The sequence below is a fragment of the Barbus barbus genome, assembly GCF_936440315.1.
Source record: "Barbus barbus genome assembly, chromosome: 23".
NCBI lineage: Eukaryota > Metazoa > Chordata > Actinopteri > Cypriniformes > Cyprinidae > Barbus > Barbus barbus.
In genome coordinates, this window is record NC_136751.1 from 18478958 (window position 1) to 18491602 (window position 12645).

Genomic DNA, 12645 nt, shown 5'->3' on the forward strand with positions numbered 1-12645 from the left:
CACCATTCATCATAAAGCTTTTCACTTTTGAAATTAGGTTAATCTATACAACTTTTCTTTTAAACATTCACCTCTAGGACACAGGGGAAAAATGTTGTTTTCAAAAACATTGTTTGAAAAATGTTCTTATTTTATTTAAGCGTCTTAATTCCTATAATAGACCTTTGATATCTGTCAAGCTTCTGCCGTGGTATAACCCAGACTTTTTTTCGTTTTAAAAATGAGGTTACACAAGCTTCTTCTAAACATTCACCTCTAACCCAGGAAAGTGTTGTTTTATTTTATTTTATTTTAGTTATTTACACTTAACACCTTTTATTTATTTACTCTTTGATATTGTCAATCTTAAAACTTCTAGGATGCTATGTCGGTTAAAATACACATGTGTGAGGACAAACTGAAATGTATACAGAGTAATAAAATCAGCACACCTCTCTGATTTTCTTGCCGTAAGACTTGTTATCAGTTGAAACAGACGTACAACCTCTAAACATTTACATCAACACACAATATGCAAAATATCACCGCTCATGCACCGCAATGAAACGAGAGAAGTTTGAAGATGGCGCGCAGAATCCTTGACGCTGTGCTATATCAGTTGCACGCGCAAATATCAGAATGAAAAGTGGTAAGAGAGGATTACACTTTGATTTTCTCACCGTAACACTTGCGTGTGTTATCTATCAATTGAAACAGAAGTGCGTAATTAAACCTCTAAAGTTTTACAACATGCACCTGCGAGCGCGCAGGGTCTGATGCGAACTTTGCCTAAAGTTCACTGATCAAAGCATCTCTATGACATCTATTTTATGACGTGCACCTGCGCGTGTGAACTCTGTCGAAGGTTTAGGCAAAAGTTCACTGTCCGGTCAAAGAAACTGTGACCTATTGAACCTTTTCATGACACATATCTGGTGAAGTTAGGTGTACTTGAGAATTGAGTATTTATAATGTATTTATAATCTATTCGAATGGTGGGGTTTAAATTAACGTTCAGGAAGTGATGAGATAGAAAAAGAAGGCGATAACCACAAACTTAAATACATGTCCCACAAAGATGACGATTTTAATAAGACGGTGCTGTAGGAAAACATTCTTTAATTTACTTCATTCACCTATTATTTCTTTGTTTCACTCATATATTTTTCAACCGTCAACACACACACACACACACACAAACATTCAACATATCTACATGTAAACATCCACATAAACAACCATACAGTTAAATATTTAAACTTTTATGATGTCTCATACAAACCTTTTTTAAAGAACGTTTAGAATCACGCTGGGTATCTTTACAAGATGATGAAAAGCAGCATGATTAAACAATGATATAACTTTTGTTTTAACAAATAAGTTTAATCTAAACTTATAACAAACCTAAAATCATGATCCTTTAGACCAGAGCAAGGATTAGAAGCCAAACGATCCTCTGAGTAAAGCAAGACACTTACAGAGATTTTTCTTTAGGAATCGGACCTAAATTAGATAGATAAAGAAAACACACACACACACACGCAAATCTGAGTATGCTAAATTTTAAATACGAGCAAAATCATATATGTTGTTTTTATTTAAGAAATGTTTTCATTTTAATCTACACTGTAGATAGTATGTGTACTGTAAAAGAACAAATATACATTTCACTTAAAACTTCAGTAAAATAATTACACCGGCAGTTTTAAACATGATTAAAAAGTTTTAAACACTTTGTGTGTCACTAAAGTAAGTCATGATGTCAATTGTCTTTAAATTAAACTTTAGTTTATTCTTCAATTTCTTTAAAATAGCTTGATGATAATGTGTCCCAAGTGGTTTTCTCACGAGTAGATAACTCTTTGGATGTCTTTGTGACAAACATAATTTTTTACTTCAGAAAAGTTTTCGAAACGTATGACTGAACTTTTACACATTTGACAGACCTACGTTTCAAATTATTTACCCGAGGCGTTTAACACCCAGACGGGTTACATGTTATTTTCTAACGTTCGTGGGAACCTTTATCGGTGTAAATTTCTCACCTAGAACGCAAAACTTGTAAATCTTTTGGATTGTGTATGTTTTTAGGTGAAGACAGCACTTTGCGAAAGACACCTCTTTAAGTCTTGCTGTTTTAACCTTAAACCTATTACAGCTGAAGCAAATCAAACTATTGCACTGAAAGCTGCACAGTCATTTAAGTTTGAACATGTTAAAATGTCCGCACTCTTGTAAAGACACATAAAACACACACACACACACACTAAAACAAAACCCTATACAGTTAAACATTTAGACTATTATGATGTGTATTTATGTTTTCATCTCTACAAGATGATGAAAAGCAGCATGATTAAACAATGATATAACTTTTGTTTTAACAAATACGTTTTTAGATCTTCCAAACCTAAAACCACAATGTTCTAAAGCAAGGATTAGAAGCGGTCAAATCATCCTCTGATTAACGCAAGACACTTACAGACATTTTTCTTTATGAATTTGACCTATATTAGACTGAAAATTACTTAAGGTTGTCTGCAACAAAAGTATAAGGTCCCGCAAATGCTTCTCAGAATCTTTACAACAGATTAGACTTTCTTTCTCAATTTAAAAACGGTATTATTAACCGCAGAGTTTAAATGTAGCATTTGTTCACAGTATAATGTTCTATTAAAATAAAAACAACTGGTCTATATAGGTTTATTTGACTAAGATTTGATCAAATAACTGATATAAGAAACATGCAAATATTTGATAAGTCCATCTTATCACACCACAACCTGACGTGTCTGATGGTTTATGATAAGATCTTACTGATACAGATGTGTTAAGTGTCTGTAAAATAGTTTAAAAAGTCATCTTTTTAGCTTCCACGTAGGATTTGTGTCCACGCTCGAGTGGTTTTTGTGTAACAGAATCCTGAGACAAATGAAAACAGAATGTGTGAAAGGCTTTACTCTTTAAGATATTTGTAATGACAGACTAAAAGCTTTATAAAACAATCGTGCGTATGCATTTCTCTCGTACATGTATACAGTAACCGATGAATACACAAAACACCATTAATACATAACCTTCCTGACTCCATTGTCAGGAAGGCCCAGCAGAGGCTGTACTTTCTTCGCCAGCTGAGGAAGTTCAACCTGCCACAGGACTTACAGAAACAGTTCTACTCTGCCATCATTGAATCCATCCTCTGCACCTCAATAACTGTCTGGTTCAGTTCATACCAAATCTGACCTCAGAAGACTACGGAGGGTAGTCCGCACTGCTGAGCGAATCATTGGTACAACCCTCCCCACTCTCCAAGAGCTGTACTTATCCAGAGTGAGCAAAAAGGCTGCTAAAATCACTCTGGACCCCTCACATCCAGCACACTCCCTCTTTGAACTTTTACCATCTGGTCGACGCTACAGAGCTCTGAGCACCAGAACGACCAGACACAGGAACAGTTTCTTCCCTCAGTCAATACATCTCATGAACACTCAATAAATAAACGTAGAACACACAACTAATACATTAGCCATTCACCAAACTCACTTATTTTATTTTCTCATTTCTAATTGCACATACTTGACCTGTACATACATAGTCGCCTATATTATATATTATATATTGTGTTATTTATTTATTTTTTTTGCTGCTTTGTACACTGGTTATTGGCTATTTCCTGTTATTTTGTTTCATTACCTGTGTCCTGTCCTGTTACTGTCCTTCTGTTGCACTGTGGAGCTTCTGTCACTACAACAAATTCCTTGTATGTGTAAACATACTTGCCCAATAAAACTCATTCTGATTCTGATAAATTCAGTGTGATTCTATCATATCAATCAATAATAAAAGATTTAATTTATATACCATATCTGACTTTCTCTTCAAAACACAATAAACTTTCTTACGACTTTTTAAAATGTGTTGAACAACCGGTTTTGGGGGAAAACCGTATAGTGTTGTGTTTCTAATTTAGGATGGTTGTAGTTAATCACGTCTTTATCTAAAACATTTTTTATTCAAACTCTCTTACGCACACACACACACACACACACACACACACAGAGCTTTCCCGGACAGCTGCAAATTGGCAACAAATTATTTTCTTTGTTTTATCATTCAGCTGTAGCTAAAACCCTATAACGGAGTTATTTTATGCATTATCGCAACTATAGATGCTGAAAGTGCTCATTAACCTGTTTAACTCTAAAAATGTGAACAATGTCACTAACGACTAGTTTAACAAACAATGGTACGCTTATAAAACAAGTCTGGAAGCGATTTGAAGTATTCTAACAACAAGTTCAACCGCTTCAGAAAATAGCACCGCAGTAAACTCTGGATGTGATAACGAACGCCTTATCAGATGTTCAACATATTATTACAAGGCCTTGCTTATAGTTTATGATGAAGGTAGAAAAATATAAGAACACAACCAAATCCTAACACTATTTCACGAAATAACGCAACAACGGGTGCTCCGTTTCAACATATAACTTACACGTCAAATCTGTTTTACCCTAAGTATATCGTATTCTTCTTATATATATCTATATATATATATATATATATAGATATATATATATATTTGTTTAGGCTAAATAGCTACGTTTTAACAATTCTTTTTGTTTTTACAAAGATGTTATATTGAACGCGTGTAACTAATACCTCCTTCAAACGTTGCGGCCTTTCAGGTCAGCGAACCACAATACCCAGCATACACCTCAGACTACAAACGTGGCCGTCGGGGATCCATATCCCAAAATGCTCGTGCGTGACAGCGCTCTAAACCGTAGGACTTCTGATTATACGGGCGCACAGATATAAAAAGACACGCATTTCCACACTTTTTGTGAAGTACACGCACCTTTCCGTGTTGTGATGATGTAAACCCTTTTTGTGGTCTCTGTTAGCGACGTGAAGTCCAATACATTTCTGCGAAACGATTCTTTCCCACAGTTCGGTTCAGTGATTCGGTTCAAATAACCAATTCTTTGTCTCATTAAGTCGTCTCGCTGTAATCAAAACGGGTGTGAAAGGTGGGATAACATATTAACGTGATGTTTTGGTACGTGTCTTACACAACCGTGCGTTACTTAACGTTTTTATTAAGTTTTAATATAAAAGGTAATAGTCTGTTAACAATTTTGATGCTTTTATTATGAAATCGTACAAAGAACCACTAAAGTACGCACTGTTTGTTAACACGGAATAGTCAAAATAATAACCTACTACGAGGTTTATTTACAGCATGCCGAATGTAATACAGTTAAACAGAAACATTACAACATTTCAAACTTGTTAAACAACAGCTTCAGTACATTCCTCTTATGAAAACGATTAAAATCGAATGCTGTCAAACAGAACGTTGTCTGCAAGTTCCCGACGTGTAAATTACCAACAAGTTCTCAATATTCTCAATATGAAAATATGTTCAAAACGCATAAACATCCATCACGCATATAGTTTGTGCGTCGATTTAACACGTTCTGTACATACGATCAAAAACACGACCGACAGACAGACAAAACCTCAACGATAGCTGAGATGGATCAGGAGGGAGGACAAAATTATTATTATTCGTCACAATAACATACCGGGTCCGAGAAATTTGATACCCTTACTACAGATTTTCGCGACATTCTTTATTCTAGTTGTTATTTTCCTCTTATTCAATCATAAACCTGCAAGAGTTAAATTAATTGACAACATTTGAACAAATTCTCTAAGTGAAAAAATGAAATCCTGTGTTTTACGTTCAGATTTGTCTGATCGTTTTGCGATATTGCATCATTCTGTAATTCGGGTTAACGGGGTTAAATTCTCAAAAGAAATACAACAACGATTAAACGACAGTCCTTCTACATGACACCGCTTAAGACTAAACAACACTAAAGGACTTCTTTCTGGTCTGTCTACGATGCGTGCGTTCACAAGACAACCCGTGCACGAAAAACGGGGGTTTGTGTCTTTCTGTTAGCTACATACGACTATTTCACTTCAAACTTTTCTAACTATTACGCTTGAAGCTACGCGTTTCACAGTACATACGCAGATACGTGTTTCTTTTTCGCATGTCTCTAAACAATAGTTAGGTAAATGACTTACATACAGCTGATACGTCATTTTAAGTAAAAGGTGGGACGATTTATGTCTTTTTTATTTTGACCACACCAATGCTTTGATACCCACGTTTTCGACGTCTGTCTTTTAAGCCTGACCCCAGAAAACAGATGTCTCAAAATTTAGTTCTTCTTTTTATGAAAACGTGCGGTAAACAGTTTTTGTCCTCATCTGCAGTATACCGATGCGTTTTAACACGACATAAATCCCAATAGTTAGTTAGCAAACACGACTGTTTATTACTGAGATAAGTCACATCAGAGCTGCATTCTAGTTTATATTCAACATTTTTCATCTACCTACATGTTTAACGGCGCTACTGTTCTAGGTCTCCTCACGCCGTTGTGAGATATAAACCGCAAACTTTTTTCATAGCGTTAAGCTTTGAAACCATAACAATTTTTACGTTTCCATGACTTTGCGCGCTCTTTCTGCTTGAATTTGTTTCACCATCCTTATCTTATTTTCCCCCGCCTAATTGTATTTGTTAGGCCTTACGCTTGCTAGTTTTGTGCTGTTCATATAATTCGATATTTCTGCTATTTTTTATTCAATAAATATACCCTCTTCATTCACAATATTGTATCAGGTATAAGATACAAGATCCTTTCTTATTAAATTGATAACAAACAAACAAAAAACGTACTATCTGTACCGCTTAAATAGTTACCTTTAAACGTTTTAAATAAAGACATTTTTATGAAGTCAGAGAACAGAATAAGGAGTTGTGACAACCTTTTATTTCAACAATATATCGTTGAGTATACAATCATACATTGACGAAAATGATCAAATTTACAAACAAGCGGTAGTAACGACATTATACCGGTGGTCTAGCCAGAAAAGAAAATCTCTGCAGACAAACATGTTTTGCTCAAATATAAAATCAACCAGCGATTCAACAATTTCACACGTTATAGAATCACAATTTTTTGCAGCCAACGACGTGCATAAATCTGTTATGCACGTACACAGACAGAGAACCTCGTTAATGTCCATTTCATCCTCACATTCGGACGTTACATCCAGAATTTTTCTGGTTATTAAAAAGGCAGACTCTTTGCCGGTGAGAAACATGCTACTCAAATCAGGCCATGGGTTATTTTTCAGGCTTCTTACAATATCCATTTCGTTCTTGAGATTTTTTACACGCTCTGTATCCCCCGCACAATCGTGATTCGGATCGCAAGCATGCTCGATGACCGTTTGCATCAGTTTGATCATCTGTCCTCGGTAATGCGGTTTAACAGCGGGGTCTATGACGTCTTTTACAAGACACGTTTTTCCAGTACCGTAGTCGGACTCCAGTCGCACATCCGCAACATCGCCAGAACTCCGGTCACGATCCATTAGCTTTTGCACAGCGTCAGACGATTTTTCAGAATTCGATTCTTTCCAAGAGATACGTTTTGTCCCCTAACCGATATAGAACGTTGTCCCCGTTTCCTAAAATCTTGATTGACCGTTTTAATCCGCGATGGTCCTGTGGAATTTCGCTTTCAGTTTCCGGTTTATGGTTCAGATCCGCCGAGGCGTTATCAGTAGAAACATTGCGGGGGGCGTCAGGCTCAGATGAATTGGATTCTTGAAGCTGATTCTGTCGATCCATGTATATAACGTTTTGATTGTTTTTGGTAGCTCCGCCGTCTGCACTTTCAAACCTGGTAGCAACGCCGTAACTGAGTTTGTCAGGCCAGTCATCGACGGTTTTAGATTTCGGAACCGCCCTCAACCTGTTGGCTGGTGTACAGGGTGGGTGGGGTTGTCGCCAGGAATTCCTAAACATCGGTCACGGCTAAGATAAGTTTTTTTGTTTGTTTGTTATCAATTTAATAAGAAAGGATCTTGTATCTTATACCTGATACAATATTGTGAATGAAGAGGGTATATTTATTGAATAAAAAATAGCAGAAATATCGAATTATATGAACAGCACAAAACTAGCAAGCGTAAGGCCTAACAAATACAATTAGGCGGGGGAAAATAAGATAAGGATGGTGAAACTGCGGTAAACAAATTCAAGCAGAAAGAGCGCGCAAAGTCATGGAAACGTAAAAATTGTTATGGTTTCAAAGCTTAACGCTATGAAAAAAGTTTGCGGTTTATATCTCACAACGGCGTGAGGAGACCTAGAACAGTAGCGCCGTTAAACATGTAGGTAGATGAAAAATGTTGAATATAAACTAGAATGCAGCTCTGATGTGACTTATCTCAGTAATAAACAGTCGTGTTTGCTAACTAACTATTGGGATTTATGTCGTGTTAAAACGCATCGGTATACTGCAGATGAGGACAAAAACTGTTTACCGCACGTTTTCATAAAAAGAAGAACTAAATTTTGAGACATCTGTTTTCTGGGGTCAGGCTTAAAAGACAGACGTCGAAAACGTGGGTATCAAAGCATTGGTGTGGTCAAAATAAAAAAGACATAAATCGTCCCACCTTTTACTTAAAATGACGTATCAGCTGTATGTAAGTCATTTACCTAACTATTGTTTAGAGACATGCGAAAAAGAAACACGTATCTGCGTATGTACTGTGAAACGCGTAGCTTCAAGCGTAATAGTTAGAAAAGTTTGAAGTGAAATAGTCGTATGTAGCTAACAGAAAGACACAAACCCCCGTTTTTCGTGCACGGGTTGTCTTGTGAACGCACGCATCGTAGACAGACCAGAAAGAAGTCCTTTAGTGTTGTTTAGTCTTAAGCGGTGTCATGTAGAAGGACTGTCGTTTAATCGTTGTTGTATTTCTTTTGAGAATTTAACCCCGTTAACCCGAATTACAGAATGATGCAATATCGCAAAACGATCAGACAAATCTGAACGTAAAACACAGGATTTCATTTTTTCACTTAGAGAATTTGTTCAAATGTTGTCAATTAATTTAACTCTTGCAGGTTTATGATTGAATAAGAGGAAAATAACAACTAGAATAAAGAATGTCGCGAAAATCTGTAGTAAGGGTATCAAATTTCTCGGACCCGGTATGTTATTGTGACGAATAATAATAATTTTGTCCTCCCTCCTGATCCATCTCAGCTATCGTTGAGGTTTTGTCTGTCTGTCGGTCGTGTTTTTGATCGTATGTACAGAACGTGTTAAATCGACGCACAAACTATATGCGTGATGGATGTTTATGCGTTTTGAACATATTTTCATATTGAGAATATTGAGAACTTGTTGGTAATTTACACGTCGGGAACTTGCAGACAACGTTCTGTTTGACAGCATTCGATTTTAATCGTTTTCATAAGAGGAATGTACTGAAGCTGTTGTTTAACAAGTTTGAAATGTTGTAATGTTTCTGTTTAACTGTATTACATTCGGCATGCTGTAAATAAACCTCGTAGTAGGTTATTATTTTGACTATTCCGTGTTAACAAACAGTGCGTACTTTAGTGGTTCTTTGTACGATTTCATAATAAAAGCATCAAAATTGTTAACAGACTATTACCTTTTATATTAAAACTTAATAAAAACGTTAAGTAACGCACGGTTGTGTAAGACACGTACCAAAACATCACGTTAATATGTTATCCCACCTTTCACACCCGTTTTGATTACAGCGAGACGACTTAATGAGACAAAGAATTGGTTATTTGAACCGAATCACTGAACCGAACTGTGGGAAAGAATCGTTTCGCAGAAATGTATTGGACTTCACGTCGCTAACAGAGACCACAAAAAGGGTTTACATCATCACAACACGGAAAGGTGCGTGTACTTCACAAAAAGTGTGGAAATGCGTGTCTTTTTATATCTGTGCGCCCGTATAATCAGAAGTCCTACGGTTTAGAGCGCTGTCACGCACGAGCATTTTGGGATATGGATCCCCGACGGCCACGTTTGTAGTCTGAGGTGTATGCTGGGTATTGTGGTTCGCTGACCTGAAAGGCCGCAACGTTTGAAGGAGGTATTAGTTACACGCGTTCAATATAACATCTTTGTAAAAACAAAAAGAATTGTTAAAACGTAGCTATTTAGCCTAAACAAATATATATATATATCTATATATATATATATATATATAGATATATATAAGAAGAATACGATATACTTAGGGTAAAACAGATTTGACGTGTAAGTTATATGTTGAAACGGAGCACCCGTTGTTGCGTTATTTCGTGAAATAGTGTTAGGATTTGGTTGTGTTCTTATATTTTTCTACCTTCATCATAAACTATAAGCAAGGCCTTGTAATAATATGTTGAACATCTGATAAGGCGTTCGTTATCACATCCAGAGTTTACTGCGGTGCTATTTTCTGAAGCGGTTGAACTTGTTGTTAGAATACTTCAAATCGCTTCCAGACTTGTTTTATAAGCGTACCATTGTTTGTTAAACTAGTCGTTAGTGACATTGTTCACATTTTTAGAGTTAAACAGGTTAATGAGCACTTTCAGCATCTATAGTTGCGATAATGCATAAAATAACTCCGTTATAGGGTTTTAGCTACAGCTGAATGATAAAACAAAGAAAATAATTTGTTGCCAATTTGCAGCTGTCCGGGAAAGCTCTGTGTGTGTGTGTGTGTGTGTGTGTGTGTGCGTAAGAGAGTTTGAATAAAAAATGTTTTAGATAAAGACGTGATTAACTACAACCATCCTAAATTAGAAACACAACACTATACGGTTTTCCCCCAAAACCGGTTGTTCAACACATTTTAAAAAGTCGTAAGAAAGTTTATTGTGTTTTGAAGAGAAAGTCAGATATGGTATATAAATTAAATCTTTTATTATTGATTGATATGATAGAATCACACTGAATTTATCAGAATCAGAATGAGTTTTATTGGGCAAGTATGTTTACACATACAAGGAATTTGTTGTAGTGACAGAAGCTCCACAGTGCAACAGAAGGACAGTAACAGGACAGGACACAGGTAATGAAACAAAATAACAGGAAATAGCCAATAACCAGTGTACAAAGCAGCAAAAAAAATAAATAAATAACACAATATATAATATATAATATAGGCGACTATGTATGTACAGGTCAAGTATGTGCAATTAGAAATGAGAAAATAAAATAAGTGAGTTTGGTGAATGGCTAATGTATTAGTTGTGTGTTCTACGTTTATTTATTGAGTGTTCATGAGATGTATTGACTGAGGGAAGAAACTGTTCCTGTGTCTGGTCGTTCTGGTGCTCAGAGCTCTGTAGCGTCGACCAGATGGTAAAAGTTCAAAGAGGGAGTGTGCTGGATGTGAGGGGTCCAGAGTGATTTTAGCAGCCTTTTTGCTCACTCTGGATAAGTACAGCTCTTGGAGAGTGGGGAGGGTTGTACCAATGATTCGCTCAGCAGTGCGGACTACCCTCCGTAGTCTTCTGAGGTCAGATTTGGTATGAACTGAACCAGACAGTTATTGAGGTGCAGAGGATGGATTCAATGATGGCAGAGTAGAACTGTTTCTGTAAGTCCTGTGGCAGGTTGAACTTCCTCAGCTGGCGAAGAAAGTACAGCCTCTGCTGGGCCTTCCTGACAATGGAGTCAGGAAGGTTATGTATTAATGGTGTTTTGTGTATTCATCGGTTACTGTATACATGTACGAGAGAAATGCATACGCACGATTGTTTTATAAAGCTTTTAGTCTGTCATTACAAATATCTTAAAGAGTAAAGCCTTTCACACATTCTGTTTTCATTTGTCTCAGGATTCTGTTACACAAAAACCACTCGAGCGTGGACACAAATCCTACGTGGAAGCTAAAAAGATGACTTTTTAAACTATTTTACAGACACTTAACACATCTGTATCAGTAAGATCTTATCATAAACCATCAGACACGTCAGGTTGTGGTGTGATAAGATGGACTTATCAAATATTTGCATGTTTCTTATATCAGTTATTTGATCAAATCTTAGTCAAATAAACCTATATAGACCAGTTGTTTTTATTTTAATAGAACATTATACTGTGAACAAATGCTACATTTAAACTCTGCGGTTAATAATACCGTTTTTAAATTGAGAAAGAAAGTCTAATCTGTTGTAAAGATTCTGAGAAGCATTTGCGGGACCTTATACTTTTGTTGCAGACAACCTTAAGTAATTTTCAGTCTAATATAGGTCAAATTCATAAAGAAAAATGTCTGTAAGTGTCTTGCGTTAATCAGAGGATGATTTGACCGCTTCTAATCCTTGCTTTAGAACATTGTGGTTTTAGGTTTGGAAGATCTAAAAACGTATTTGTTAAAACAAAAGTTATATCATTGTTTAATCATGCTGCTTTTCATCATCTTGTAGAGATGAAAACATAAATACACATCATAATAGTCTAAATGTTTAACTGTATAGGGTTTTGTTTTAGTGTGTGTGTGTGTGTGTTTTATGTGTCTTTACAAGAGTGCGGACATTTTAACATGTTCAAACTTAAATGACTGTGCAGCTTTCAGTGCAATAGTTTGATTTGCTTCAGCTGTAATAGGTTTAAGGTTAAAACAGCAAGACTTAAAGAGGTGTCTTTCGCAAAGTGCTGTCTTCACCTAAAAACATACACAATCCAAAAGATTTACAAGTTTTGCGTTCTAGGTGAGAAATTTACACCGATA